General features: G+C 44.7%; 1 protein-coding gene across 5 annotated transcripts in view; it reads right to left on the bottom strand.

The window, feature by feature from the left end:
- The window catches only part of RIPOR2 (RHO family interacting cell polarization regulator 2), a 206,568-nt gene that overhangs the window by 68,014 nt on the left and 111,354 nt on the right, over positions 1-27,200 (bottom strand). Inside the window, exon 1 of one of the 5 annotated variants that reach the window (XM_061147490.1) lies at positions 13,105-13,318. The exons of the other annotated variants lie outside the window; for them this stretch is intronic. The gene's annotated coding sequence lies outside the window, so the exon portion shown is untranslated. Of the gene's footprint in view, positions 1-13,104; positions 13,319-27,200 lie in introns of those variants that run through there. 5 annotated transcript variants of the gene reach the window in all.

Raw genomic sequence — 27,200 nt, 5'->3', positions numbered from 1 at the left:
GAGCTAGGATTCAATTAGAGACTATGTAATATCTGCAGAGGTGGTGAAAAACAAGTTGATTCCCCCTAAATTAAAAATAAAATGCAGTTGGTATTAAATATGGCACAAGATCCTAGGACACTTTACCACCAAGCAGGCATCTGTAAGAGTTGATTTTCTACAGTATGATTTGCGAGCTTTTCAGTGGACACCCTCCAGACAACCAGCTGCTCTGGACATTTTTCTCTTCTGAAAGATGTCATTCACATTGTGTTTCTCAAACCTCTTCTCAAGACTTTGCAATTGAAAGTACAGAGAACGTTAAATATGGGTGTTCAGTACAATCCAATGGGATGGGCAGAATTTGGAATGTGAACTGGGCAATGTCTTTTAAAAAAAATGACATGCATTCATGTAAGAATGTATTTTGATCCCTAGGAGGGACAAAATTTTTCTCTGCACCAAAAATATATCATTCAACAGTATGGGTTTATTGTTTCCGAGTCGGCAGTGCGGGTGTTTCAGCCCCAAGAGCAGATGCCCTCCAACTGTTCAGCCTGGGGTATGAGGGTGAAGAGAAAAGGGGGGGGCAACAGCATGGACAGGTGGCTGGACACAGCCAGTCATTGCACCCCCTACCCTTCTGCTGCCTTCCAGAGCTGGATTTCAGACCATGCTGTGTGCCACAATTAATGTTCTCAGTAGGGAAGGGCAGGTTCAAATTTATCAGTTATGTTTCTGTTAGGACTTTCAGAGTCAAGGAAAATGGTTTAGGTGGGAGCATTTGTCTTAGTAAATGAGAGGACACTTAAACTTAACACGTGTATATATAGGTTACATATTTCCTGAGAGTCAACTCAGAGACGATGTCATGCCATCATAGCTCTAATTAAAAGAGGGTCTTAGGTGAGACAAAGATTGCTGCAGTCAGTGTCTTTGTAAGCAACAGAGAGAAGCAGCAAGTAAGAACAATGAAGCAGCAGGATCCAGAAGCTCAAACACATGTGTTCACATATAGACACCTCAAGCTTACGGTGTGTGGTTAGACCATCAGTCTGCAGGCACACAATCGGTGTGAATGTCCTCTTTGGAACAATGACCTCTGCTCAGTTTCCTTGTCTCTAAACACTTCCATCAGTAAGTTATTGTGATAATTAAGGGAAATCAAGCCTGTAAAGTATAATGCACAGAGTACGTACTCAGTAAAACGGATGTCTGCTACGACCACCACCACCATCATCACTGTCATCATTATAATCAAGGTCAAGGATAAAAAGAGATATGGTCTCACCTAAACAATGAAAGTTTCATGTTTTCATGCCCTGCTTCATTTTGCTAATCGAGTTGGTCTTGCTAAAACCCAAGATCTCAAGTGCTGAAATCTGGTGCTGTAATAAGGTTATCATGAAGTTGCAACTCAATTGTCGCAGCTGGGCTCCCCTGTGAGGGCGTGTGGGGAAGGGAGCAGTCATCCTCAATCTTCTGTTAACCTTGTCTGAAGACAAAAATCTGATCACGGCATGTAACTTGACCTTAGAAAAGTCGAATCTTTCTTGTCCCCCGCAAACAGAGCAACTGAAGGCCAAAAATGCATATTTCTTTTTCTCTTCATGGAGTTTACTTTGATTGTTCCTTTTGGATCTTTAGGAGAATGTGATGGCGGGATAAGAGAATAAGAGCGAAGGTCAACGTGCAGTGCTGACTTCTGAACCTCACTGCAGTGCTCTGGTTAACAAGCTCAATTTCACCTCGTCTAAGCTCCCACATAAGACATTTCTTTTACATTTCGTTGCTGGGGTAATCTGCCCTTCGAGGAACTGCTCCATGTCCATCTTCCTAATAGTAGTAACTTTAGTGATAACCTAGTATATACTTGTTTTGGTTTGGCTACAGGGAGGTTCAGAGCAAAACTTGCTGCTCAATCATAGCATAAACATTCATTCTTTAAAGTTAGAATATTGATTTTTCTGAGTTCCCCTTTTTAATACTTATTCTCTTTTTAATTGTATGATATTATAACCTGTCTCAAATTTTTGAAAAGTTATGAAGAATAATTTTTTTTTAAATAAATGTTAACCAAATCTAGTCAAAGCTATGATTTTTCCAGCAATCACATATGGATGTGAGAGCTGGACCATAAAAAAGGCTGAGCACTGAAGAACTGATGCTTTCAAATTGTGGTGATGGAGAAGGCTCTTGAGAGTCCCTTGGACTGCAAGGAGATCAAACTAGTCAATCCTAAAGGAAATCAATCCTGACTATTCACTGCAAGGACTGATGCTGAAGCTGAAACTCCAGTACTCTGGCCACCTGATGTGAAGAACCGATTCATTGGAAGAGACCCTGATGCTGGGAAAGGTTGAAGGCAAAAGGCGAAGGGGGAGGCAGAGGGTCAGATGGTTAGACAGCATCACTGACTCAATGGACATGAATTTGAGAAAACTCTGGGAGATAGTGGAGGACAGAGGAGTCTGGCATGCTGCAGTCCATGGGGTCGCAAAGAGTCGAACGTGACTTAATGACTGAACAACATCAACAAAAACCAAATCTTATTTTTCTCTCAATTACCATAGATGAATTCAAAGAGGCTTTAACAGCTCTTGCTTGCTTTAACCTATGGCTTGGCAAAAGTCATGAGCATATTTCCGTCTCTGTCCACTCACTGCCCCATAATTTGTTCCAGCTGCTTGTTTCAGTTGTAGTTTTTGGAAGACAGTAGATCTCAGAGGTTCTGGACAATGTGGAAACTAGCAATCATTATTATAAATCCCCTCTAAATCTTGATAAACAAAATAATCATCATTCCCACTGAATTATTCCCACGAAGGAAATTTTACTCAGGCTAACATAGGGCCCATGAAGACAATGTCTCTTGCATTGATTTAAAAAATGGGCACTTCTGGAAAAGATTACACAGGAGTTAAGACAGCGAATCAAAGCTTTTGTTCTGAAAATTATATTCAAATGTAGTCAGTCCAAATCTGAGAACTCTATTTGTGATGCAAATCAAAGGCAAAAAATACTTCTGTTTAACAAACGAATGCAATTTTTCATATCACACACTAGTTACCACTTTTAAGTCTTCTCTGAGAACAGAGGGATAGAAGGGTGAAACATGCATGGATTAACCAGATCTGACACCATTCATTTTCTTCAACAGCAGGTAATACCCTGCATAATTCTCCTATGCATAAATTAAACTGCATGAATTAACAATGATCTTGTTTTCCTACATTCAGTAATTAAGACAAAATTGATCAAGAGACACTTTACATGTGGGTATGGATTAGACAATGGTCCTTCTAAAAGAGAAGGAATGACTCCTTTTTTCTCTCAAGTTGGGCTTCCCAGGTGGCTCAGTGGTAAAGAATCCACCCGCCAAACAGGAGACGTGGGTTCAATCCCTGGGTCGGGAAGATCCCCTGAAAAAGGAAATGACAACCCACTCCAGTATTCTTGCCTGGAAAATTCCATGGACAAATGAGCTTGGCGGGCCACAGTCCATGGGGTCACAAAGATCTGGACATGACTTAGTGATAGAACAACAAAATTGCTTTTTCTCCATTTCCCTTCCCTTTTGTGGGATTTTCAGATCTCTGAGGCATTGTAAGGGACAATGCTGGTCACGGGGAGGGGGAAGGCTTACCACTGACACTGTCATTTGTCAGAATGGATCGTTTACCCAGTAGAAAAATGTCTGTTTCCTCGTGATCAGGTACCTCTCAGCACAGGCACAATGCCTACTTAGCTGGACTGATGAATCTTTTGGCTGGATAATGTGAAAAAACTTCTCGGTGATTACAGTAGAATCCCGAGGTGTCTCATTAACGCCTTGATATCAACTAAGAATCTCAACCTGAAAACCACATGGACCATCTGAGTACCAAGAGACTAAGCCAAGTGATCTGGGAACCATAAGCCAGCTAAGTTCTGTGGAGGAACTCAGGCTTATGGAAAAGGCTACTAACTGGCCATCATGGGAACTCTGAATTTGGGGTTTTTGTATATTTACATCCACAGCTACAATCCAGGCTTGATACCAGGCTACCCGGATTTAAAACTGAACTCTGCCTTTACTAATTTTGTTGAATGTCAGTTCTCTCATCTATAATACAGATGATAAAATTTTACATTGGGGTCATTGTGAGAATTCAGGGAATGAATGCATGTGCCTGGCATATTGGAAATGCTATTAAATGATAGCTATTATTATTAATATAACATAAAACATTTTAATTTAGATTCAATGCTTTGCTATGGAAAAGGGGCTTTATGTCAACATCCAATATGAGATACAAGTGAACACATCTATAATTCAGAAATTGGGTTTGTATTTTGGGGGGGAGTGTGTTATTTTTTAAATTACAAAGACTTCAGACTCCCCTGTGTCTACATTCAGGATTGCACAATTCACTCAAAGAGAAAAGAGAATCTACATGCAAGATCTGTGTGCAGTGTGCTCTGTTGTTCAGCAACTAGCCCACCAGACTCCTCTGGCCATGGAATTTTCCAGGCAAGAACACTGAAGTGAGTTGCTATTTCCTACTCCAGGGGATCTTCCTGACCCAGGGATCTAACCTACATCTCCTGCATCTCCTGCACTGCGGGTAGAGTCTTTACCACTGAGCCACCTGGGAGGCCCCACGTGCACGGTCTACCTGCATCTATTTCCCCCCAGCTGGACTGTAAAGGAGAGATACTCATTCCTTAAACTTAGACTACACATTCTCTCAATACTGTTTCAGTACCTCTAGCTTGATCACTGTATATTCACATACATGAAAGCTCCCTGAGCTAACGCAGCCCCTCAGCCTCTTCTGGCTCTGGCTGTTTTCTTCCATTAGTGGCGAAACAGCCATTTTGCAACATTCAGAGCCAAAACAAATTACATCTGGAAAATACCTTAATGTGAAGAAACACACTTTGAGGATCTAAATAAATAAATAACCCTTTAAAAAGTAACAGCATGTGTCATTTCTGTCCTATTTTAGCCCGAAGACTATTTGACAAAATTCAAAGGGCAACCTTTCTCAGGGATGTCATGGGAGCCTGCAAAGGGAGCAGTTCCTGACCTTTCTTGTGTCATTATCGGGGCAGGTTTCCACTTGCAAAATACGCATCAAACTGAGAGCATTAGTCAGGTAAGAAGAGAAAACAGTTGTGCTTCAGGCTCTCAATGAATTAGGCTTCAAGCAGGCCATATTTTGGTGCCTGAAGGTGTGGGCAGGCAGAACAAATTATCCATCCCTCTCTCCAGCTTAACACTGATTTTGCTACAGAGGCGAATGGAATGGATATTCTGGAGTGGCAGACCCTGAATGAGAGTGAGAAAGGCTAGGCACTAACCCAACCTCTTAGATATACTAGTACCGTGATTTTGCACAAGCCAGTTAATCCTTTTGTTTTGTTTCCTAATTGGTGAAACCAGAGACATTAATGTTAGTCCTGCCTACATCATGGGGTTCTCTGGTTTAACAGGACAATGGGTGTGCTGGAAGTTGTTGAAAACTGCAAAAACCCACAGTAATAGAAGGTGCTATTTAGACTAATGCATTATTAATATTATGTACTATTTCCAGGGGACACCGTGAACCTCAGAAGTATACTTTAGGTATCAAGGAAGGAGGCATGTGGAAAAAAGAAGTGGTAAGAGCTGTCAGCTTGCAGGCGAGGAAGGGCTTGCCAGGGTGGCTAGCTGTACTTGATCGTGGGTTTGTCCAGCTATGTTTCATCTCTTTTTCTCCATCTCCTAAGTGGGTCCCTCATTTGACAACACTCTCTAAAGTAAAGACTTGCGGTACTTCTACTGGCCACACTGAGACAACTCTACTTTTCCAAGAAGTTACCAGGAGTCTTGCTTATTCACCTGTTGAATTAGCCAATGTGAAATTCTGTCTCAAGGCTACCAATTCCCCTTTCCCTAACTCCTCCCCCAACAAACCAACCTCAAACTGTTCGCTTCCAATACCTATTTTAAGAATGGGTTTCTCTAGTCAATATTCAACAGGAAGAAAGGTGGGCTTTAGATCTGGTTATTCTACTACTGACAACTGTCATGCTATTTACCTCACAGTGAAGAAATGTGAAATGTGATAGGAATAACAAAAAATTGTGGTTTTAATTGACCTTATTTCTGCATCTGATAGTATGGACTAAAACAACAACAGTGAGTCAGGAGCTGGGAAGGGCTCTGCTGCAGTCAGATGGTGGCTGGACATGGAGTAGTAGGGAACAGAGAAGCTGGGGGCTGGTCAGGCGCCTCTCTTTCTTCCTGTGGTCCCAGGTCGGTTAGTTTGGGCTTCTTCACAGCATGGCAGCCTCAGGATCGTCAGATAGCTTACATGGTGGCTCTTCAAGAGCTAGTGAGAAGCTGAGTTATCTTTTGTGAACTAGCCTTGGAAGTCAATTCTCTATGAGTCAAGAGAGCCATGATTTTGAGGGAAGGGAACAAAAACCTCATTTCTCAATGGCAAGAGTATCAAAGTCACTATGTAGAAAGGGCCTTATAGGGTGGGAGATACTGTTGAGGCCATCTTTGGAAAACACAGTTTGCCATATAGACTATCTATATGTCAATAATTATCCCTGATACTGATACTTATGTATAATCTCTCCTTAATACCACCCTGCCAACAATAGCTAACAGATCAGTTAGTAACTTCTAATTCAGTAAAACAGGCAACTATTCTGAGGCCTTCTCCTCCTCTCCCCCTTGTGCCTTAATGACTTAATAACACTTGTTAAACTTCCTAAATATCTCAGGCATCCAATTCTGTCCTGCCATGTCCACATGCCTCCGTCCCTCAGGGCACAGTGCATATACACTGTAGCTCTCCAGGCTCCCCATGCCTTCTCTTGGCAGCTGCAATGGCTATCTGTGATTGGCACTGGATGTCATTCTAAGCCCCATCTTGGTGACTTTCAGTAATGAAGCCTGGAAGTGGAAAACTACATTTCCCAGAATCCCCTGTAGCTCAGATTCTGCACATGATGCAGGTGGCCTCCACCAGTGTGCTTGCCGCAAGATTTGAAGGGGAGGCTGTGGTATTAAGCTTCCTATGGCCGCTGTAATGAATTACTATAAATTCAGTGGCGTAAGGTGACAAATTAAGATTTACAGTTCAGAAGGCCAGAAGTCTGAAATGGCTCTCACCGGGCTAAAATCAAGGTGTCAGCACAGGTGTGTTCCCTTCTTAAGACCCTAGGGAAGAACCCAGTTCCCTGGCTTTTCTAGCTTCTAGAAGTCACCCACATTTCTTCTCTTGGGGCTTCTTGCTCCACTTTCAAAGTCAGCAATGCTGCATCTCTCTGGGCCTTCTTCCATAGTCACATGACCACAGCTGGGAAAGGTTCTCTGCTTTTAAGGGCTGATGAGATTAGCCTGGGCCCAGGTGGAGCATCCAGGATAATCCCAAGGAGCTTGACTTTAGCATCTTTCCAAAGGTCCTTCTGTCATGGAAGGTAACATCTTCATTTACAGGTTTGGAGGGATTAGGCCATGGATATCTTTGAGGGGGGCGGCACATTATTTTGCCTACTATGCTGTACTTCCACCTCTTCCGTTGTCACCGCTGGCAATCACCTTCATGGACTACCTGGTTTTTCTGTGGCGGCTTCCTGGCTGGCCGTTTCCTGACCGTGGCAGTGACGGCTTCCTTCTGGAGACAGCAGCTTCCTAAATCATCAGGCAGTGTCTTCACGATTGACCAGGCAGTGACTCCATTACAACATGACTTTCAAAGTTGTTCCAGTGTGTTTCCCTGGCCTTCCTGACCCAACAATTTTGTAAGTCATTTTATTTTACCTTCTTTCTGCTGAGTGGATTCTGTTGTCTGCAACAGAATCCCGATCCACATTCTCAGTGCTATATCCCTGTGTATGTCTATTTTTCTCTTTTCTAAGCTCCACGTATTTCTGATGGTGAACCATCACCAAGACAACTAAGCTGTATTATAATTTTGGAAGATATGGTTCATTTCAAAGTGGCTAAAATGCTGCTAAATAACTTTATAAGAGAAAAGTACGGCATTGCCATTCAAGGGTTACTGGTAGTTATCCTGGAACATTTATTTGGGGTAATTGACCTTGAACCTCTGTATCTCAGCAGGGGGGACATTAATTAGAAGGTGGACTGTCACAGTTAAGGCCAAGACCAAGTCTCTCCAGGCCTTCTTACACAGCAAAAAGTAGGGAAAGTAAATGCTGTCCCAGGAATAATCTCTTGGGAATTTACACTTGCTCCAGGAAACTGTCACTCTGGATTTATTCCCCCTGCTAGGGGAAGGAAAAACCATGTGCTCTTTGTGTTCATCTGTGTTGCTTTTGTTATTTGTAAGGTACCTTCCCCCCAACCCCGCCCTTGCCTCTCTTCCAAAAGTCCTCCTAGAAGACAAGGACAGAAGGGGACAAGCTTGAAGAGAATGGAGTCATTGTTCCTTCAGTTCCTTCCTGAACAATCTGCTTGAGGAGAAAGAGATCACTTCCAGTGCTAGAGGTGAAAGCCACAGCATTAAACCCCAAAGACAAGTGACTCACACAAGAAAGAGTTGTAAGGCATTGTTCTGTACATAGGTTGTTTTTCGGGATGGTCATCACCAGCCTGGTTCTAACACCATTGCCGTTATTAATAGCCTTATTTCATAATTGTGCCCATCTGACCTTTGCCAGGCACACTGCTTTGCTGTCCTGAACTGTTCTACCTTCATCTTGATCTTAAATCTAGGTCACAGGCAGTGAGTTCACACTGGATGCCTATGACTTGCGAGGCAGCACATAAGCCCTGAGGATCCAGGAGAGAACAAAACGGGCCCTCTGTGCCCTCAGAGAGCTCACAATCTTCCTAGTCTTCTTATCTGGAGAGTCTTCTCTTCTCCCTTCCATTTATCTATAATCTTACCAAAGGCACATGGATGAAATCCTCACTGACTACTCCAGTCACAGCCTTCCTCGCCTTCCTCTGACCGCGCTTAGCCCCTTTTCTAGGGTGACCAAACCAGAATCCTTCTGAGTGAAAGGGGTGCTATTAATATTTATGCTTATGCTGAGACAATAGATGTCAGGAGGGCAAACCAAGACATGCGGCCAGCACTCTGTCCAACACAGCTGCGTTCCTCCTCCTTCTCTACCAGACTGTGCACTTCCTAGAAGGTATAATCAGTATCTTACACTTTTATATTGAATGAAAAATTTTGTTCTGGCCAGATCCCAGTGCTCCCTTAAATTACAGAACACTGTAATTTAGGACTTGGACTTACAATCCATCTCAGAAATACAAATGATTATTCATCACTTTATTATACTTATTATATTTGTTTATCACTTTATTATATTTGAATGCTAAATGGTGTGAAAAACATCCCCTTTGTCTAAGACACTGCCATCCTCCATCTGGCGGAGAGCTCATTTTGAGCTTATGAAACACAGAAACATTGCACCTCATTTGCTCTCACTATTGAAAAGAAATCTAATTTTCTTTTTTAATTAGTGTGATGGACGTGTGAAAACATTCATCTCCTCCACGCAGTGCTCATCAGTGTCATGTAAACGATGGGCACAAGAAAATAAATTGCAGTGGTTTCTTTTCTCGGTGGTGTCCAGGGAGGGCACCCGGCATCGGGCCATGTCTAAAACGATCTTTTCTAGGTAACTGGCCATATTCGAGAAAAACATCTATTATTTTGAGGTAATATTTCCAACTAAAGTGGGATAAGTACACTGTAACCAAAAAAACCCCCACAACCCACCACCCCCCAACAATAACAACAAACCTTGGCCATTCCCCCAGCGAGGAACTTGGTGGCCTCAGAGAGGAGATAGGAAGAGGGGGGAGGACGTGTGGGTGTTTCGGTATTAATTCATTCAAGATCTGTGCATTCAGTGCTTTTGTTTCGTGGATTCGGCTGGAAGGCCTCCATGTGCACAATGGGGGAGGTTTTCATTTTCAGGGGGAAAATGTGCGGAGAAACCGTCTATAAGGATATGATTTCGAAAGTGGAGGGGAATGAAGCCAAGGAGGGTTCCCTCCAGAGGAGAAGGCGCATAGTCATAATCGCTCTCCTTTTCTGAACAGATCTTTCTAATAATTACACTATGGGGTGTTTAAATGACAACGGCTTCATGGAGCCACCCCGTGTCTAGGTTTGCCTTTGGGGAACCAATTATGTGCTGCTGGCCTATCTGTACCTCCTCTCCCCACCCCCACCCCCAATTCCCCTGCTTCATTGTCTCTTTTCAGCTAGTATTCTTTTCTGGTTGAATGGCCACAAACACAAGCTGTCTATCTCCTCCAAGTCCGAGGAGTTGGGCTTGGCAGATGAAAATAACCTTGGTGAAGGAGCCGTTCAGAAGCACGAGGCCCGGGCCATGGCCACCAGGGCGGAGGAGGTCCACGTGGAAGGTCAAATATCTGCCACTGCCCCGAGGAGAACCCATTGCATAAACAAAACAAGACTTTCACTTCTACCACCACTTCCTCCCAAGAAAAGGAAGAAATTGAGTTTAGACCTCTATCTTCTTTTCAGAAGAGAAACAAGACAGCCTTTTATCTTTTTCCCCAACTCACTGAACACAATGAGCAGTAAAGGAAAACACTGGTTTGCAAACACTTCAACTCCAGGGACGGCTGTTCACCCAACTCTACCATTTATTATGAAAAGTGCAGGCTGCGCTGTTCGCCCTACATAACGGCCTCTGTCTGTGTTTTAGCCTCCTGATGCCGAGGGTGAGCCAATAATACATGAATTAACCCAAAATCCAGCAGAGCAGGGACTTGGTTATAATCACAGCTGGGCACGTGGTTGGTATCACAGCTGGGCTGTGGGGTTTTACCACACTAGGGATGTATCCACTCAGCAACCTCAGGCTTAGGGTAGGACACCTGACTATCATCAGGAGGGCCCCAAGTCAACGGACTTCAGTACTAAAGAGTAGAATTTTGAAGTGACACCCACAGACATAAATATCTCCTTCCCAGGCCCCTTGGTTTCTCCAGGTCACCCTTGAAGAGGGATCTACGTGTCCCTTTTTTGCTGGAAATAATCTGACTTTGCAGTCAACAGAAAGAAGAGAGCCGCGGCCAGCATTTGTGTTCGAGTACACAGAATTCTAGGCAAGTCAAGTCCCCAGTGCAGGCTTTTAGTTTTTCCCCACTCTAGCTTGGGATTTCTTTATATTTATACTGAAGATAAAATAGTCAAAACCAAAATCTCACACTGGACTGGCAGAGGAAGAGAAAAGCGGCACCCACTGGGGGCCTTTCAGAAAAGCAACATATGCAGTACGTTTTTATTTAAACAGATCTTCACTCTTCAGGTTTTCAGATGTTTGGATGCAGCAGATTTTTGGACAGACAAATGCATCAGCTTCCTGGGGAACAGCCAGGATTTGGCAGCATCTCTGCAGCAGGGGGAGCTGGGCACAAGAGGCTGACCGTGAGGGCTGGGCTGGGAGGGGTGGGTAAGAGCAGGGAGACCCTTTCCTCTAGTGGCTCTTCCCCTGAGTAGACACACCCCTGCAATTTGTTCCTACAGCAGGTTAGCCACTGGCTGCTTCCTAATTAACCACTGGAGAGTAGCCTGATGATGTTCATTCTTGAAGAGTTCACAGCTGACATCCCCTGCTTGGAACAGCAGCTATAACAGTCTGATGGAGACACAAAGGAGGCAGACAGTGGGGGTGAGAGGGAAAAATCAGAGGCTGTTCTGAAAAGGCTGGAGAAGCAAGAGGAAGAGGGGAAGTAAGTGAGCATGAATAGACTAAACTGGGGGTGGCTAGGACTAGAGGAACATACTCGGAGCCAGGTAGACGTGATAGGAAACAAAAAGGAAGAAGTGATCACGTGTCAGATAACAAAGGGGCAAAGGCTCAGAGGAGATGCCCAGTCCCATACAGTGCACAAGTACAGTCTCTTTAGGAGTGGGGGACGACTGGTCACAGTCCTAGAACTTGGCAGTGAGTGGAGAGCAAGTGAGGAGGGAGGGAGGAGAAAAGACAGATCCAGACTGGTTTCCAAGACAATCAGGGTTGTTTCCCCCGGCCCCCAAGCTTAGACGTTTCCTCTCTGTCACTCACTCGAGCAACACGTTGGTATCTTCAGGATAAGGACCCTCGACGCTGCCAACATCCCCTCTGCACCACCCCCGCCCCTCCCCCAACAGAAGTCCGTCCGGTTATCTCGCTTTTCCACTTGCTCTCTTGCTCCCGCGGGAGCTGTCACTTCGCCCGAGCGACCGGCCCAGCACTTCTCCCACCTTAACATCTGGATGGCTTCCGCTTGTCTCATTGCCAACAGCAGCTACCTTCTCCTAGACTGAGGCTCTCTATGCGCTCCCCACCATCCTGGGGGAGGGGGACAGGAGGTTACGGTCTCGCGCGGTAACAGAGGTGCAGATGCTTCTTTTTCCTAGACCATCTCCCAAGCCGCAGAAACTTGCACCGGTGCTCCGTCCTCAGGTGCATCGATACCCCTTACCCCGTCGTTTTTCTAGACGCTGGTTGGCATCAGTGCCATACATTTCCCCTTCTTGCTCCCCGCCCAGCTCTCATTCCCCCACCTCACACTGCTGGTTTGGAATCCAGACTCGGAGGGATGACGCTGGTTCGTAGCCAAGCTGAATCCGGGCAGCCTGGGGGCGAGTTAGCATCCCAGAGGCTGTAATCCCAGAGGCGAGCTGGACTCCCCGTGGGCGCTGACAGTGCCAGAAGTCGCTCGGCTGCAACCAGTATCTTAGGACCTGCATCCCGAAGCGCTCGCACCAAGCCCCCTCCCCGGACACCTAATGTCCAGCCACGCACGTCCTCGCCCCAGAAACAACTCTCCAGTCCCCGGGCACTGCCGCGGGCCCCTCACCATCTTCTGGGCCGGTCCTTCCACGTTCCTGGGCATCCCTCCGTTCTGCCTTCAAAAGTGCTTGTGTCCCCTTACTGCCCAGCAACTTAGCGTCTCTATCCTGTGGGCATCAGAGACCCGAACACTCCCAGGCGGAGGAAACCAAGGACGCCCCGGTCCCAAGGGCTCCTTAACAGGCGACACTCATTCAAGCCGACGACACCCTCGCCACAGAGACCTCACCCGGACTGTCAGCAAGATCAGCAGCAAAAAAAGAACAAATAAAAAGGTGCACATACCTAAAGACGAAGGCTCCTTGTCATGACAGGGGGACACTTGAGGTCTCCGGCTTAGAATAACAGCCTCCGTGCCAATGCAATGCCCGGGGCCGCCCGCACCTCGGCTCTGCAGACAGCCTGAGCGCGCTCACTCGGGGAAAGGGACAAAGGGTCGCGGGACGCGCTCGGGCCCCGCGTCCAGGCCCCGGCGCCGGCGGCCGACCTCCCGCCTCAGCTCGCGGCAGCCAGCGGCGGCGCGGGCTGAAGTTGCGGGGCCGGCTGCGCGCCGAACGAGCGCGGCGGCGGCCGCGCGGGGGGCGGGGGGCGGGGAGCGCGGGGGCGGGGCGGGCGCGGGGCCCGCGGCGTCGCCGGGGCGGGGCGGGGCGGGGGAGCCAGCTGCTTGACAGTTACTCCAGCCCAGCTCCAAAGGCTGCGCTTTGCTGTCGGCGGCCAGCTGATCGCCGCCACGCCGAGATCCTTGGCACGGGCCGGCGTCACCGCTTTGGAGTTATCCCTGGAATTCGCGCAGGGGACCGAGGGCTTTGGAACAGCCGAGGCCAGCAAAGGATCTTTCAGCTAACCTTTTGGGATTTCGAAGAGAGGCTGTGCATCGAAACAATGCGCTGGGGCGACATCGGTGACGTGTGCGTGCGTGAGTGTGTGTGTGCATGTGTGTGTGTGAAGTTGGTTGCCCCTGGCAAGTGTCGTGTTGGAAAGCCCCCTTGACGTTTGCTTTGTGTGGGCTCTCGGCTAGCACTTGTTTGAGCAGCGAGATCTCATAACAATGGAGAGAAACAGAATTGTCTTCTTTTGTTTTGGCAGATTAGAACTATACATAATCTGTTTTCTTTAGGAAAGTGTGGAGCTGACAGGCAAAGACATTCCATGGAAATAGTCTTTGGAGTGGAAACTGTCCAATCCTGGGAGTGTACAAGGACCCAGAGACAAGGTCTCTGCCTCTTCTTAAATAGGGAATCTCTTATGAAGTCTCAGTTTCCTTATCTGTAAAGTCATCATCCTGAATGAACTGTGTACCTAGAGTATGTTAAATAGAATGGTGCATCCCTATTCCCAACTTGGGTGAGACTCAATGAGTTTAGATGTGGACCAAAAGAGAACATTTGAGGACACTGTGTCCTTACCCAGTGGTGATAACGAGACTGCGTCGTCACACCTGGATTCTGAGACAAACCATAGTCTAACCGGCGACATCATAGCTGACCTAAGGATTCAACAGGAGGAGCCGGGTGTACTTGAAGCCTAGAAAGGGCACCCAAGAGCAAGCCCTGGTCACCAGGTCACTGCCTTAGACTATGGAGGAGAGCCTGAGTAGTGAGTGCCTTGACAGGCTGCACGCTTCATGACAGCTGGATTTTTCCACACACCCACCTCCCTCTGTCCTTCTTCCAACTGACTAAATAGTTCCTAACAGCACTCATTTTTCCCAAAGAGACTTTCCTTCAGGAGAGAAAATGTGTTGACCACATGATATGAACATTCCAGTCTTTCTGGCAAGTTATTCCTCGTATGTGTTCAATAATTGGTATTCCGGCCAATATGTGTCCCTAGTGAGTTAGCTTGACTTGACATAATCCTTAGGATGCTGAAAGCTACCGTTCATTGCTTTTCTTCTTATACCCTAGACTCTGGCTTCCCTGGTGGCTCAGCTGGTAAAGAATCCATTTGCAATGTAGGATTGGGTTCAGTCCCTGGGTTAGGAAGATCCCCTGGAGAAGGGAACAGCTACCCACTCCTGTATTCTGACCTGGAGAGTTCCATGAACTGTAAAGTCCATGGGGTCACAAAGAGTCAGACATGATTGAGCAACTTTCACTGAAGCAGATACTTTACAAGCACTGTATCATTTGTTCCTGACTATAAGTCTGCATATTAAAAAGCAGAGACATTACTTTGCTGACAAAGGTCCGCCTAGTCAAAGCTATGGTTTTTCCAGTAGTCATGTATGGATGTGAGAGTTGGACAATAAAGACAGCTGAGCACTGAAGAACTGATGCTTTTGAACTGTGGTGTTGGAGAGGACTCTTGAGAGTCCCTTGGATTGCAAGGAGATCAAACCAGTCAATCCTCAAGGAAATAAGTCCTGAATATTCATTGGAAGGACTGATGCTGGAGCTGAAACTCCAATACTTTGGCCACCTGATTCAAAGAACTTGTTGGAAAAGACCCTGATGCTGGGAAAGATTGAAGGCGGGAGGAGAAGGGGACGACAGAAGATTAGACGGTTGGATGGCATCACCGACTTGATGGACATGAGTTTGAGCAAGCTCTGGGAGTTGGTGATGGACAGGGAGGCCTGGTGTGCTGCAGTCCATGGGGTTGCAAAGAGTCAGACATGACTGAGCGACTGAACTGACTGATAAGTCTGTAGTAGGTATTAATGCTCCCATTTCGTGGATGGGAAAACCAAGATTCAAGGGAGTTACTGTGACTTGTCCAAGGTGACACAATTGAATAAACTTTAGATGCTTGTGCAAAAGCTGGATTTTGACACTTGCGAACTTGGATGATGGTGGCCCTACCATCCTGTCTGTCATATACCCTTGTTCCCTTCAGCCTGGACCTGGATTCATCCCTGATGTATGCTTGTTGATACTTGACAGCAGAGCCCAGGTTTTGCAGATATTTCCTTATTCTACCTCCTTTCTCTTTCACCTATTTGATGATCCCCCAGTCCTTTCCAGCCTCAATAAATTTGAGAGTCACAAAGGTCCAAACAGCTCCACAACTCCTACAGCATTTCTTGGCCTCTTGAGAGCTACTACAATGGCCATAAATAAAACTGCTATTGAAACATTCATTCATAAAATAAGCATTTGTGGAGATCTGAGAAAAGGACAGGGGGCGGGGGGTGGGGGGGCAGGGAGAAAGAATGCTCTCCTCATGCCCCACTCAAATAGTTTACAACCTAAATGGTGATAACCCAGTTAAGTGTGGGAACTGAATGACATTGTTTAAGACAATGGTGAAACAGACCACAAGGACAGGTAGGATTAAATCAGAAGATAAACTCTTCCCTCCTCCCACCAGAGTAAGCAAAACCAGCAGGAGGGAGAGGATGGAACCTGGATATCCTCCTTAAAAGATAATTAGAATTAGGGCAAGCGAAAAGTGATTCTAAAGGTAGCCTGAGGCACTTTACAGAGGCCTAAATGGAGGTCTAAATACACATAAACTTCTTAGATGGGTATTCAAGGCCCTGCAGTGGGGGGGTCTCATCTATTCATTCAGGGCTTTAAGTCATGTTCTTGTGCTAAAGATTCCCAGTTTTCCCGCACTGCAACTACTGAGCTCACATGGTGTGATGAAAGATCCCGCATGCCCTGATGAAGAACCAGTGAGTCACAACTAAGACCCGACACAACCCAAAGTAATCAATATTAAAAAAAAAAAGATTCCCAGATTTACATTTCCAACTCAGAACTCTCCTCTAAGGTCCGCTATCTGAGTACCCATAAATTCTTATTAATTTCTTGCTGGCCAATTCTTGATTCTCTTCCTCATAAACCAAAACTGATCCTCCCCTATTCTTAACCATCTTAGTTAAAAATAGAATAAATGGCACCAATATCCAACCCATTGCTAGAGGGCCAGAAATGAGGAAGTCATTACTGATGCCTCTTTTTTCTTGCTTCTCACACTCAATTCACCAACAAAACCTGTTGCTCTGTCTCTGACAGTTCTCATTCTTGGTTACCTCTCTCCAGCTCTACTACCACCACCGTTCTCTGAGACCCTTCATCTCTAGCCTGTATCATTTTATCTCAACTCCACTTTGCCCCTCCCTAGAATCCATTCTTCACTGTGGTGGGACAACTTTAAGATGGTCCTTACTGATTCCCACCCCCTTAGTATTCACACCCTCATGTAATCCCTTCCCCATGAATGTGAACCTAGTGACTTACTTCTAACTAATAGAATATGGCAAATGGGCTGAGATATCACTTCCATGATTAGATGATAAAAGATTTTGATATCTATCTTGCTAGTTGAATCTGTCCCTTTCGGGCTTTGATAAGGCAAGCTGCCATGTTGGAGGCTCTCATATGACAAGGAACCTAGGTCCTCAGTTCAGTAGCTCACAGAAATGGAATCTTGCCATCATATTAGCTCAAAAGTGGATCTCTCCTCAGTCAAGCCTTCAGATGAGACCCTAGCCCTAGAAAACACATTGATTGCAGCCTGAAGTTAAGCTTGAACTCCTGACTCACAGAAACTGTGAAATAATAAGCATGTGCTGTTTTAAACTGCTGAATTTGTGACAATTTGTTATGTAGCAATAGATAACTAATACAGAAAGAGTAATCTTTAAAAATAAAAATTATGTTGTGGTCGCTATCCTGCTTAACACTGCCTTCATTCCTCACTTATTATAAAATCAAATCCAAAATCCAAGACAATGCTTAAAAATCCTGGTGAGCCAATCCTTTTTAGCCTTACTTACGTCTCCAGCCTCTCTCTTACTAGGCTCAGGTCACTGAGGTCACTGGGGCCTTCTTTCAGTTCCCTAAATGTGCCAAATCACTTCTCAGAGAGGTCTTCCCTGATCACCCACATCTTTAAGTATATTCTTCCCCTCAATTCTTCTTTTTTAATGCACTGTGTCTTTTATAGCACCAGTTGTAAATTGAAATGATTCTTTTTACCTTTTTAGTTGTCCTTGGTCTCTTTTTCATTGAACTGTGAAATCATAGGGCTTCTCAGGTGGTGCATGCAGTATGAGATCATAAGGGCAGAGACTGTTTCTGTCTTATATATTGTGGTATCCCCAGCACAGAGCAGGAGCTTAAAAACTAATTAGTGAATGAAAGACAAATAACTCTGCCTTTCTGGAGCACATCTGGACTCTTACCTTGATCTTTTTTTTCCTTTGTCAGCCCCACCCCCAGCCGATCTCCATGCCCATAGCCCATTTCCTAACAGCCACATCTATTCATTAAGATCCAGTTTCAGTACTGTAGTCTGTATCTGTTTCCCCCAGATCTCTTACCGCTTTCCCTACATTCTCACTTCAGAACTTTCATAGCATCTTAGATCTTAACATCTCCTGAGATGCTGGGCAACCGCCACTTTGATTTATGGTTAATTATGTAGAGTCTAGTGGTTCCAAACATTTCTCCATTTACCTCATTCTAGAGAAAGAAGCCTGGAAAGAAGTACAGTTATGCAGGAAAAGTCTTGGGAGAAATAAGAGCTACTAGAGATTAGCATCACTAGCATTAGTAGTCTATTACAAATCAGATTAGATTATAATAGACTACCTAGGAAAAATCTAGGGGGAAGAACAGGGTCTAACACCCACCCTGAAGAGAAGTAGATTTCTGTTTCCCCACTATATTAGTCTGCTAGGACTGTCATAACAAATACCATATACTGGGTGGGCTTAGACAACAGAAATGTGTTTTCTCACTGTTCTGGAGGCTAGAAGCCCAAGATCAAAGTTCTGGCTGATTTAATTTCTGGTGCGGGCTCTCCAATTCTGTCTTGAAAACTTGACCACTTGAAGCATTCAGAGATACACTGGTGTAGCCCTGGGAACCTCATCCAGGAAAACAGTGAAGCCCAGAGCTTGTTAGGCATCTGTGGTGGGGATATTATAGAAATCTCCTTTAGTGTGAGACTTTGTTGCACTTTCACACCAATGGAAAGAAATAACCTTCCAAAGCAGTCAACAGTTTAACACAAATCCCCCAGCCCACCCCTAGTCCCCATCCATGTATCAATTTTAATTTAACAGCCCAAGGGACAAATGATGGAGAAGGAAATGGCAGCCCACTCCAGTATTCTTGCCTGGAAAACTCCATGGACAGAGGAGCCTGGTGGGCTAGTCCAGAGAGTCACACAGTCAGACATGACTGAAGCAACTTAGCAGCAGCAGCAGCATGGAAAAATGATAGCTATTATTTCAATAAACTATTATTTCTACTCAAGTGCCAGGCACTCTGCTAAGGGCAGGAACCACAGAAATAAACAGGAAAGTCATGGAACCCATCTTGCGGAGCCTGGTTGCAAGGACAGCTGTAAATACCTGAGGTGGGTGTTATGAAAGAGGAAGTACTATGGGTGCTATGGGAACTGTGATTATTTTTGGTGCCATAAAACAGGGTGTTTGAACTTCAGCAGCACTGAAAAGGGTCTTTTCTGAAAACTGAGTTTCATTGTTCACCCCTCATGGGCATTTTTAAGGCCAGATTTTGTTTAGGGGACAGAATTGGCCATGCCAGCCAGGCTGACTGTTCTTTGCACCACCAAATCAATCTTAGTAAATGCACAATTCATTAGAAGAAAGCAGAAGAGCATCTGAAGTGCAGCCAATTGTTTCCTGATTTAGAGCGTCAGATATTTAATGCAGGATTCAGAACGTGTCCGAAGACCCACTGCCATTATGAATTGAAGTAAGTGCTCTAATTGCAAGGTGCCAGAGATCTGCTTTTACCTAGGGACCTCTATCCATTTGTATTTCTCTGTGTATTCCTTCTGCCTGCGATGCTCGTGTATTCGGGCTTTTACTCTCTGTCTAGTTAACTAGTCCTGGAGAGAGGTAGCCAGATCCAGCTAAGATCGAATCTTTCATCAGAACTATGATGTTTAATATCCAGGTGGATAGCATATCTAATATCCTGATTCTGCAATTCCTTCTCTACTCTTACGACCTTCCTCCATAGGCATTCGGTCACCCAACTGCATGGCCAAATCATGACTGGGAATGCTGCCATGAGAAAGGAAGGTGCTAGAACTCCTGTCTCCTACTTTACCCTCCACCTTGCTCACATCTACTAATGTTTCACTTGTCGCTATAACCAATCTTTCTCTATTTCCTTTATTTGTTTTTTTATAATTAAATTTATTTTTAATGAAAGGATAATGAATCAACATGAATCAGCCACAGGTATACCTATGTCCCCTCCCTCTTGAAGCTCCCGCCCACTCCGCTCTCTCCCACGCCTCTAGGTTGTTACAGAGCCCTGGTTTGAGTTCCTTGAGCCACACAGCAAATACCCATTGGCTATCTATTTTACATATGGTAACGTATATGCTTCTGTATTACTCTCCTCATACATCCCGCCCGCTCCTTCCTCCTCCCCTCCTTTACTTCTATTTTTCTAGTTTATGGAGTGCATAAGAATCACTCTGGGATGGAGTTTAAAATGCAGATTTTGATTTTTTAATTCAGTCGTTTGAACGAGCACGCTGACGACTCTGCTACAGTTGTCTGAGAACGTACTTTGGGGCGCTCGGGTCTGGGTAAGGTCCCAACAGGTGCCCAGCCCTCGTGGCACCACCGTGTGTTTCCAGAAGCCTTTCAGCTGCATCCCCATCTCTCCGCAGTACCCAGTCTAAGCCTTGGCTCTTCCTATCATGACAGAGTCCTGGAAACAGCCTTACAAAAAGTGTTCTGAGTTACAAAAAGACTTTGAGTTGAAACACATGGGTTGTAAACTCGGGACAAATCTCGACCCTTGTGATCTCGGGGGCCTTACTTGTCAAATGAAGGATTTGGACCCCTTGATCACCAAGCTTCCTTGGGCTCTAATATTTGATATTTTCTACTTCTACCTTTTTGCTCGGGCCATTTCCACTGCCTGTAAACTTTCTGCTGAGAATTGCCCATCATGTTTTCTTTTACCTCTGAGGTTTGTCTCTAAAAACCCTGCCTAGCTAGAAAGCCTGGTTCAAACACTGCCTCCTTTCCCGATGACTTCCTTGGCCCTCCAAACTCTGCTTGTATCCTCCTGCAAGTCCCTTGTGTGTCCCCTGAATACAACCCTGTCACACACCTTCCTTGCAGCCTAAATATTTGGTACACATCCTCTCATCAGTTTATAAACTCCTTGATGTCGGGAACTATGCTTACTACCACTTACAGCATTGTAACTTCTACATGAAAGAGCGTAGAGAATCATCAGTAACTATGGACTATATTTGGAACGAGAGCACATAGTGTCCCTGCTATCTTCTGCCACCTTATCCCCTGGAAAAAGTACGTTAACAAGCCTGTATTTTTTGACATTAGAGCTGGACCTATAGAAGTACGTTCCAACCTAATAAATGACAGCTGAGTCTTGCTCGCTGCTCTGTGAACTGCTGAGAGCAGAACCCCATTCTCCTTTGCCCAAGTCTGGTTCTGATGATAAGGTTCTCAAGGGAGCAGGCATCTCATGCTGTTGTTTTCTCACCATTGTCACACATATCTGCTTGCACAATGGGAAACTAGTTGGGCCAACACCCTTAGCATTTTAGTATGTCCCAGGAGTGGATGCCTCAGGGGGTCTGAAATCAGGCCTATGCATTCAGGCAAATGATCCAATCTTAAACCCCGCCTTCAACCCCACTTCTAGCTTCTGCACCAAGTGACCTGGAAGTTGCATGGGTAAAAGATAGTCAGCAAAATGTTCAAGGCTGACAGGAAATAAAATACATCCCACATGTAGCAAACAACCCCCTCCTGTCCAGCAACTTGAGATTGGATTTCTCATATATTACTATTATATTACAAGGAGTGGTCATTTTCTGCAATAATTAATTTATAAAAATCACTTCCCAATTTTTTGATCTCAAGCCCCATTACACAATAATGTAATCTAGACCAGCCATTTAATAGTTTATATATATACACACACACACAAGTTTATATGTATAGATACTTGGAGGGCATTATGCTAAGTGAAATACATCAGACAGAGAAAGACAAATATTGCATATCGCTTACATGTGGAATCTAAAATACACAACAAACTAGTGAATATAATGGAAAAGAAGCAAACTCATAGAGAACAAACCAGTGGTTACCAGTGGGGAGGGTAAGAGGAGAGGGAAACATGGTTAAAAGGTATAAACTGTTAGGTGTAAAATATGCTACAAGCATACAATATGGGGAATATAGCAAATATTTTTAATAACTATAAATGAAACATAATGTTTAAAAATTATGAATCATTATATTGTACACCTGTAACATATAATATTGTATATCAACTATACTTCAATTCTTAAAAAACAAATATTTATTTATATAACATAACCTAAATCCTCTTGTATTTTTAAAAATTGTTAAGGACCTTAGGGAATCCCCTGAAAGAGTCTTGAGAAACCTGAGGGCTCCTCAGACTATATTTTGAGAACCTCTGCTCTATACTGACAAACATTTTGGTAGAACGTTAACTTTACAAACTCCTATAGCTCTGAACCCAGTAAGGCTGAAGGTAAATAGTATAAATTTAATTTAACAAATACTGTTGCACAAAGATATTAAAAGTATAAAATAATGCAGAATGAATGCAGAAGTGACTGGAAACTATCACTACGCACGTATACACACAGTGCTAGGTACTTGACATGTAGGCTTTTCTTAAGGTTTTAAATTGACTTTCACTTCATAATGAATCTTTTCCCTTTTTCTCCCATTATCAGGGGAAACACAAAGGAAGACATTTGTCTGTACAGTTCTCCAAGGTGATTTATTTATATTGTGTCCCCTGGGGCCCCCTGTGGCTTGCAGATTGTCCCACGCAGCCCCTTCCTGTTCTTTCTCCACCTTTATCACTCCTGCTGTCTGCCCTGGCGCTCCCCATGGAGGGACCACATCAACGTCCAGTGATGTCCAGTAGGGTTTGGCCAATGGGGAGCCCCAAAAGAGATTAGAAGAGGGGAAAGGAGTGAGGTGAGGATGTTAATTCTGAGGTTCCTCCCTCTGAGGTCACATTGGGCTGGCTGTACCCTTTCACAAAAGATGACTGCTCCCCCCAACCCCAGGCAGCCTTTCTATATAGTTCTCTCTCCTTGCAGGTTCTAGAAACCTCTTCCTCTCTCATCCTTTGGAGCCAGGTGGTGTTGGCTTCATTCTGCCCTCTGGTTCCCCAACACTCTACTGATTCAGACCTCCATAAGTCATCTCTTTGTAAATAAACCTTCTTGGAATTATTCTCATGTGAGCCAGCCATCCATTTCCTAATACTCCCTTAAGTGATGCACATTAATAATAGCCTATTGACTATTGAAAAAAAGTTTTAAATATGCTTTTAGCCAGTCATTCATATTTTTAAAAATATTTTTTCTTTATGTAACTCCTTTAATATTTTTCATTTCTCTTTCAATTTTAGGCAAGATCTGTTGTTACACATAATCCTGTTCAATCTCTTTTCTCCTTACTGTCCCCCAGCAATGCACAAATCTTTCTAAAGGCTGGTCCCTCTGTAATGCATGAAATAGAGATCGTTAACTTCAGGAGGTGATTTTAGGAGGAATTACGGACCTAGAAACCATTTTACTTAAAACCTTTTCACTGTTTGTTAATCTTCACCATCTTCATGGACATTATTCTGGAGTCCAATTCACATTGGAAACAGGTCTCTGAGGTTAACTGGCTGTCGCTATCATTTAAGCAAAGCCCGAGTGAGCTGAAGGGAGGATCAAGGTGGCTTAGAACACAAGGGAAAGGTTCTGAAGCCACAACTGAGATTCCTTCTAGCTGTTCACTCTTCTCTGCAGCTGCTCAGTTCATATTCCTGCTCCTGGGGCTGAGAGTCCAGCTGCATATTTAAAAGGCTGGTGTCTCCTCTCTGAGGCCTGGAAACCATTAGCTCTCCCTGCTGGCTTCGGCATCCAGTGCCTCTTTCCTTCCTAAATCACCCTTTCCCAGCCTCCATCTCCCTGATCGATCGAGATACTGGATACAAGCTCCAACCCCGTGGGCCCCGCACAGTTTCGCTTTGCAGATGGGAAAGTGGAAATCTGACTCCTGTGGCATGGCTTGCTCGACCCACAAAGCCTTCTTTGGTAGCAGGGACCAGGCCTGGCCCCACTTCCCCTCTTTCCTTCTCTGCTCACACACAATCCATGTCCCTGGCAGCTTCAGATAGGAGCCGTGACAACGGGACGGGGCGCCGTCACCCTCCATAATTAGCCAGGCAGGCAGCGTTGCTGTAATATCACAGCGGTGACAGAGCTCTCGCACCTATTAAATTATTCACGCCACCGAAGTGTCATCGGCTGTCACGTTCAAAATAGGTCATTCTTGCTCAGGCTGCTGGAGGTGAAAATTTCACAGTGATGGCAACACATCCAAGTGCCTTGGTTTCAGCCAATCTCCAAAGTAAGGGGCTGCTCCAAACAACCCTCTATTAAATTATTTTTCACTGAATCGCAGTTATGCTTTCATGAACGGCAGCAGGAAGTGGCTGGAACAGCTGTCTGCTGGCAGGCACGAGAACTGGGGGGCGGGGGGGGGGGGGGGTTGGAAGGCTTCATTTCAGCCTCTTCCTTCACTGACCTGTCCTCAATAAGCCTCAAGGGGCTGCTTGAGGAATATAAATCTGAACACCTGCTCTTGTTTGCTCCCTGTACCCAAGACAGCAGTAAAGTCCGAATGAGGATGTAAGCTCTGGGCACCAGCAGGGTTTAGAAGAACGAATGCACACAGGCCTCTCTGAGAAGTGCCTCTCAGCCCTGGGTGCCACATTCAAAGAGTAATTCAAGTTCAACAGCTGTGGGGCGTGCATCCCTGCTTTTCAGATCCTAATTTGCAGACATTTGGGTCTCTTCAGCACTTAGAATACACTTGGCCTCTTGTCAACATAGATATACTAGTCAACTCAAGTGCCTGGTGGTGGAATACAAACATTTGACTGGCTATTGCAGGGTCTGGTGAATTACTGGCACGTGAATATGTTCTTTTAATGGTTTTCAAGAATACAAAAGACTGTCTTACAGGAGGAAGAACAATTTTCCTCTAGGATTAAAGAGAAGTGATTGAAGATGCAGCTCATGGGGCTCGAGTTAAAATACAAGCGAATGTGCTGATTGCTGGTTCTTGACTGTTAAATGGATGTGTGACTGACAGAGACTGATAATCTCCTTGGGTAAGGGGGAGAAAGGCAGGGAGTTTAGCAATGGGATTGACCCTTGCCTGTCTCCTATTAGGAGAATATGTACAAAAACCTCTAAAGAGGTCTCTCTCAGCTGAGATACTATGGATGTACAGCCTTGGAGCAAAAGGGCAAGAAATGCACGCATCTTAACACGGTGAACCTAGCACCAAATGCAGGCAGGCCACGTGAAGAAGGGGAATTCACAGATGCATTTCCACAGTCATTCTGTATCTTATAACAGTGCTCCCAAAGATATGAAGCCCTCTTCTCCAAATATTCACCTGCCAGAAGCCTGTCCAGATGACCCATCCTTCCCCCCACCCTCATCTTTCCTTTAATTTCCCTTAAGTGTTTGTGCACAATTTGTATTGCATTTCCCAGCTCCTAGTTTTATGGAACAGCCCATGCAGGTGATAAAGCTCAATCTCCATAAGCTGGAGATAAATCTATGAATAATTCTCACTTATGTATATGCTGCTTTATCATTAACATTTCAACAGATATTTCCTAGTGCCCACTATGCTGGGTACTTGGAGAGGGACTACATGAAGTCATCCACTGTTTATAGTTCAACTATCCCCAAGTAGATTCCTGCTTCCCCATCAGGGCAATACTGCCTCCACCCCAAGCCTACTTCTCCAGCAGCCTTCCTCACCTCAATAAAGAGCAGCCCATCCTTCCAGAAGCCTGGATCAGAGTCCTGGAGTCATCCTTGGTACCTCCCCCCCCAGAATTCAATCACTATCAGGCCTGGTAAGCTCCACCAATTCTCTTCTGGACTGTTGCCATCTTCTCCTAACTGGCTCCCCTGCTTTTGCCCTTTATGCCATTTTTATTTCCCAGACAGAAGTCAGACAACGCTTTTGAGAGGCAAATCAGATTATGTCACTCTGCTCAACCTTCACCAGTGGTTCCCCATCTCCCATAGAGCTAAAACCCAAATGCTTACAATGGCCTGTAAGGCTATGCAAGAGCTGGATCCATCCCCCTAACCCAGCCCCCAGGAACCTCTTGGATCAAATATCCTACTGCTCTCAGTCTTGCTCATGTTGTGCTGCAGCCACACTGGCCTTCTGACTCTTGCTGGAACCTTCCCCTTCTGATATCCAGGTCAGCCTTGCAGTCCCTTCAAGCCTCTGGGCATTTGCCAGAAGAGCCTTCTCTGATCATCATGCTCTATTCTTCTCATCCTGCACTTACTTTTACTCCATAACACGTCTCTCCATCTGACACATCGTGTTTTTACTTGTTTGTTTACTGTCTGGCTCCCTCCACCACCAGCAGAACTTCACCAGGGCTGGGGCTTTGTCATAGTCACTGCTGATCCCCAGAGCTGAGTAGAGCTGAATCTAGCCCATGGTAGACTATCAACAGATAGTCTTTAATGAATGAAAAAATAATCCATCTTCTATCCCTATATAGTTCATAAGCTCCTGACGGGGGTGCCTCTGCTAATTATGCTACTCTTTTTTAGAGGAGCTTCAGTAAGCGCTAACCTCAAAATATTTATTCAGAGATTCTAAAACTGATTTCCAACTAGGCAGACATTGGTAGGAAAAATTCCCAGATCTAACTCTTAAACATCCTGTTATGGAGAAAACAGTCCTTTTAAGATTGTGTCAGATACGCCCAGAATCAGCTCCCTGGAACCGTTTCTATCTCACATGAGAATTCAGTTCCCTGCTGTTAAGTTTACATAGCTCAAGAAAAAGCAACCATTTTGCAGACTTTCAGGAACTGCCTGTTCTTTCCTGTTTCTTGGTATAGCTATTCCTGATTTTTTTTTAATGTGGAAATATATATATGTAAATATAATGCATGTGATGTAAGGTTTACCATCTTAATCATTTTTAAGTGTATAGTTTAGTAGTGTTAAGTTCATTCACATTGCTGTGGAATCAATCTCCAGGACTCTTTTCATCTTATAAAGCTGAAGCGATACTCATTAAACAATAACTTCCCACTTCCTCCTCTGCCACCCCATTTTAATTTTATTTATTATTTTCCACCCCCTGCCAATCACCATGCCATTTTTTTTGTCTCTATGAATTTGTCAACTCTAGACACCTCATATTCATGATTATACGGTGATTTGTCTTTTTGTGACCAGCTTATTTCATCAAGCTTAATGTCCCCAAGGTTCATCCAGGTTACAGCATGCTAGAATTCTCTTCCTTTTTAAGGCTGAATAATATTCCATTGTATGTACATGCCATATTTTGTTGACCCATT

The sequence above is a fragment of the Dama dama genome, chromosome 7, assembly GCF_033118175.1.
Source record: "Dama dama isolate Ldn47 chromosome 7, ASM3311817v1, whole genome shotgun sequence".
Lineage (NCBI taxonomy): Eukaryota > Metazoa > Chordata > Mammalia > Artiodactyla > Cervidae > Dama > Dama dama.
Note: the sequence above shows the minus strand (reverse complement) of the source record. Positions and strands in the feature narration are given on the sequence as shown.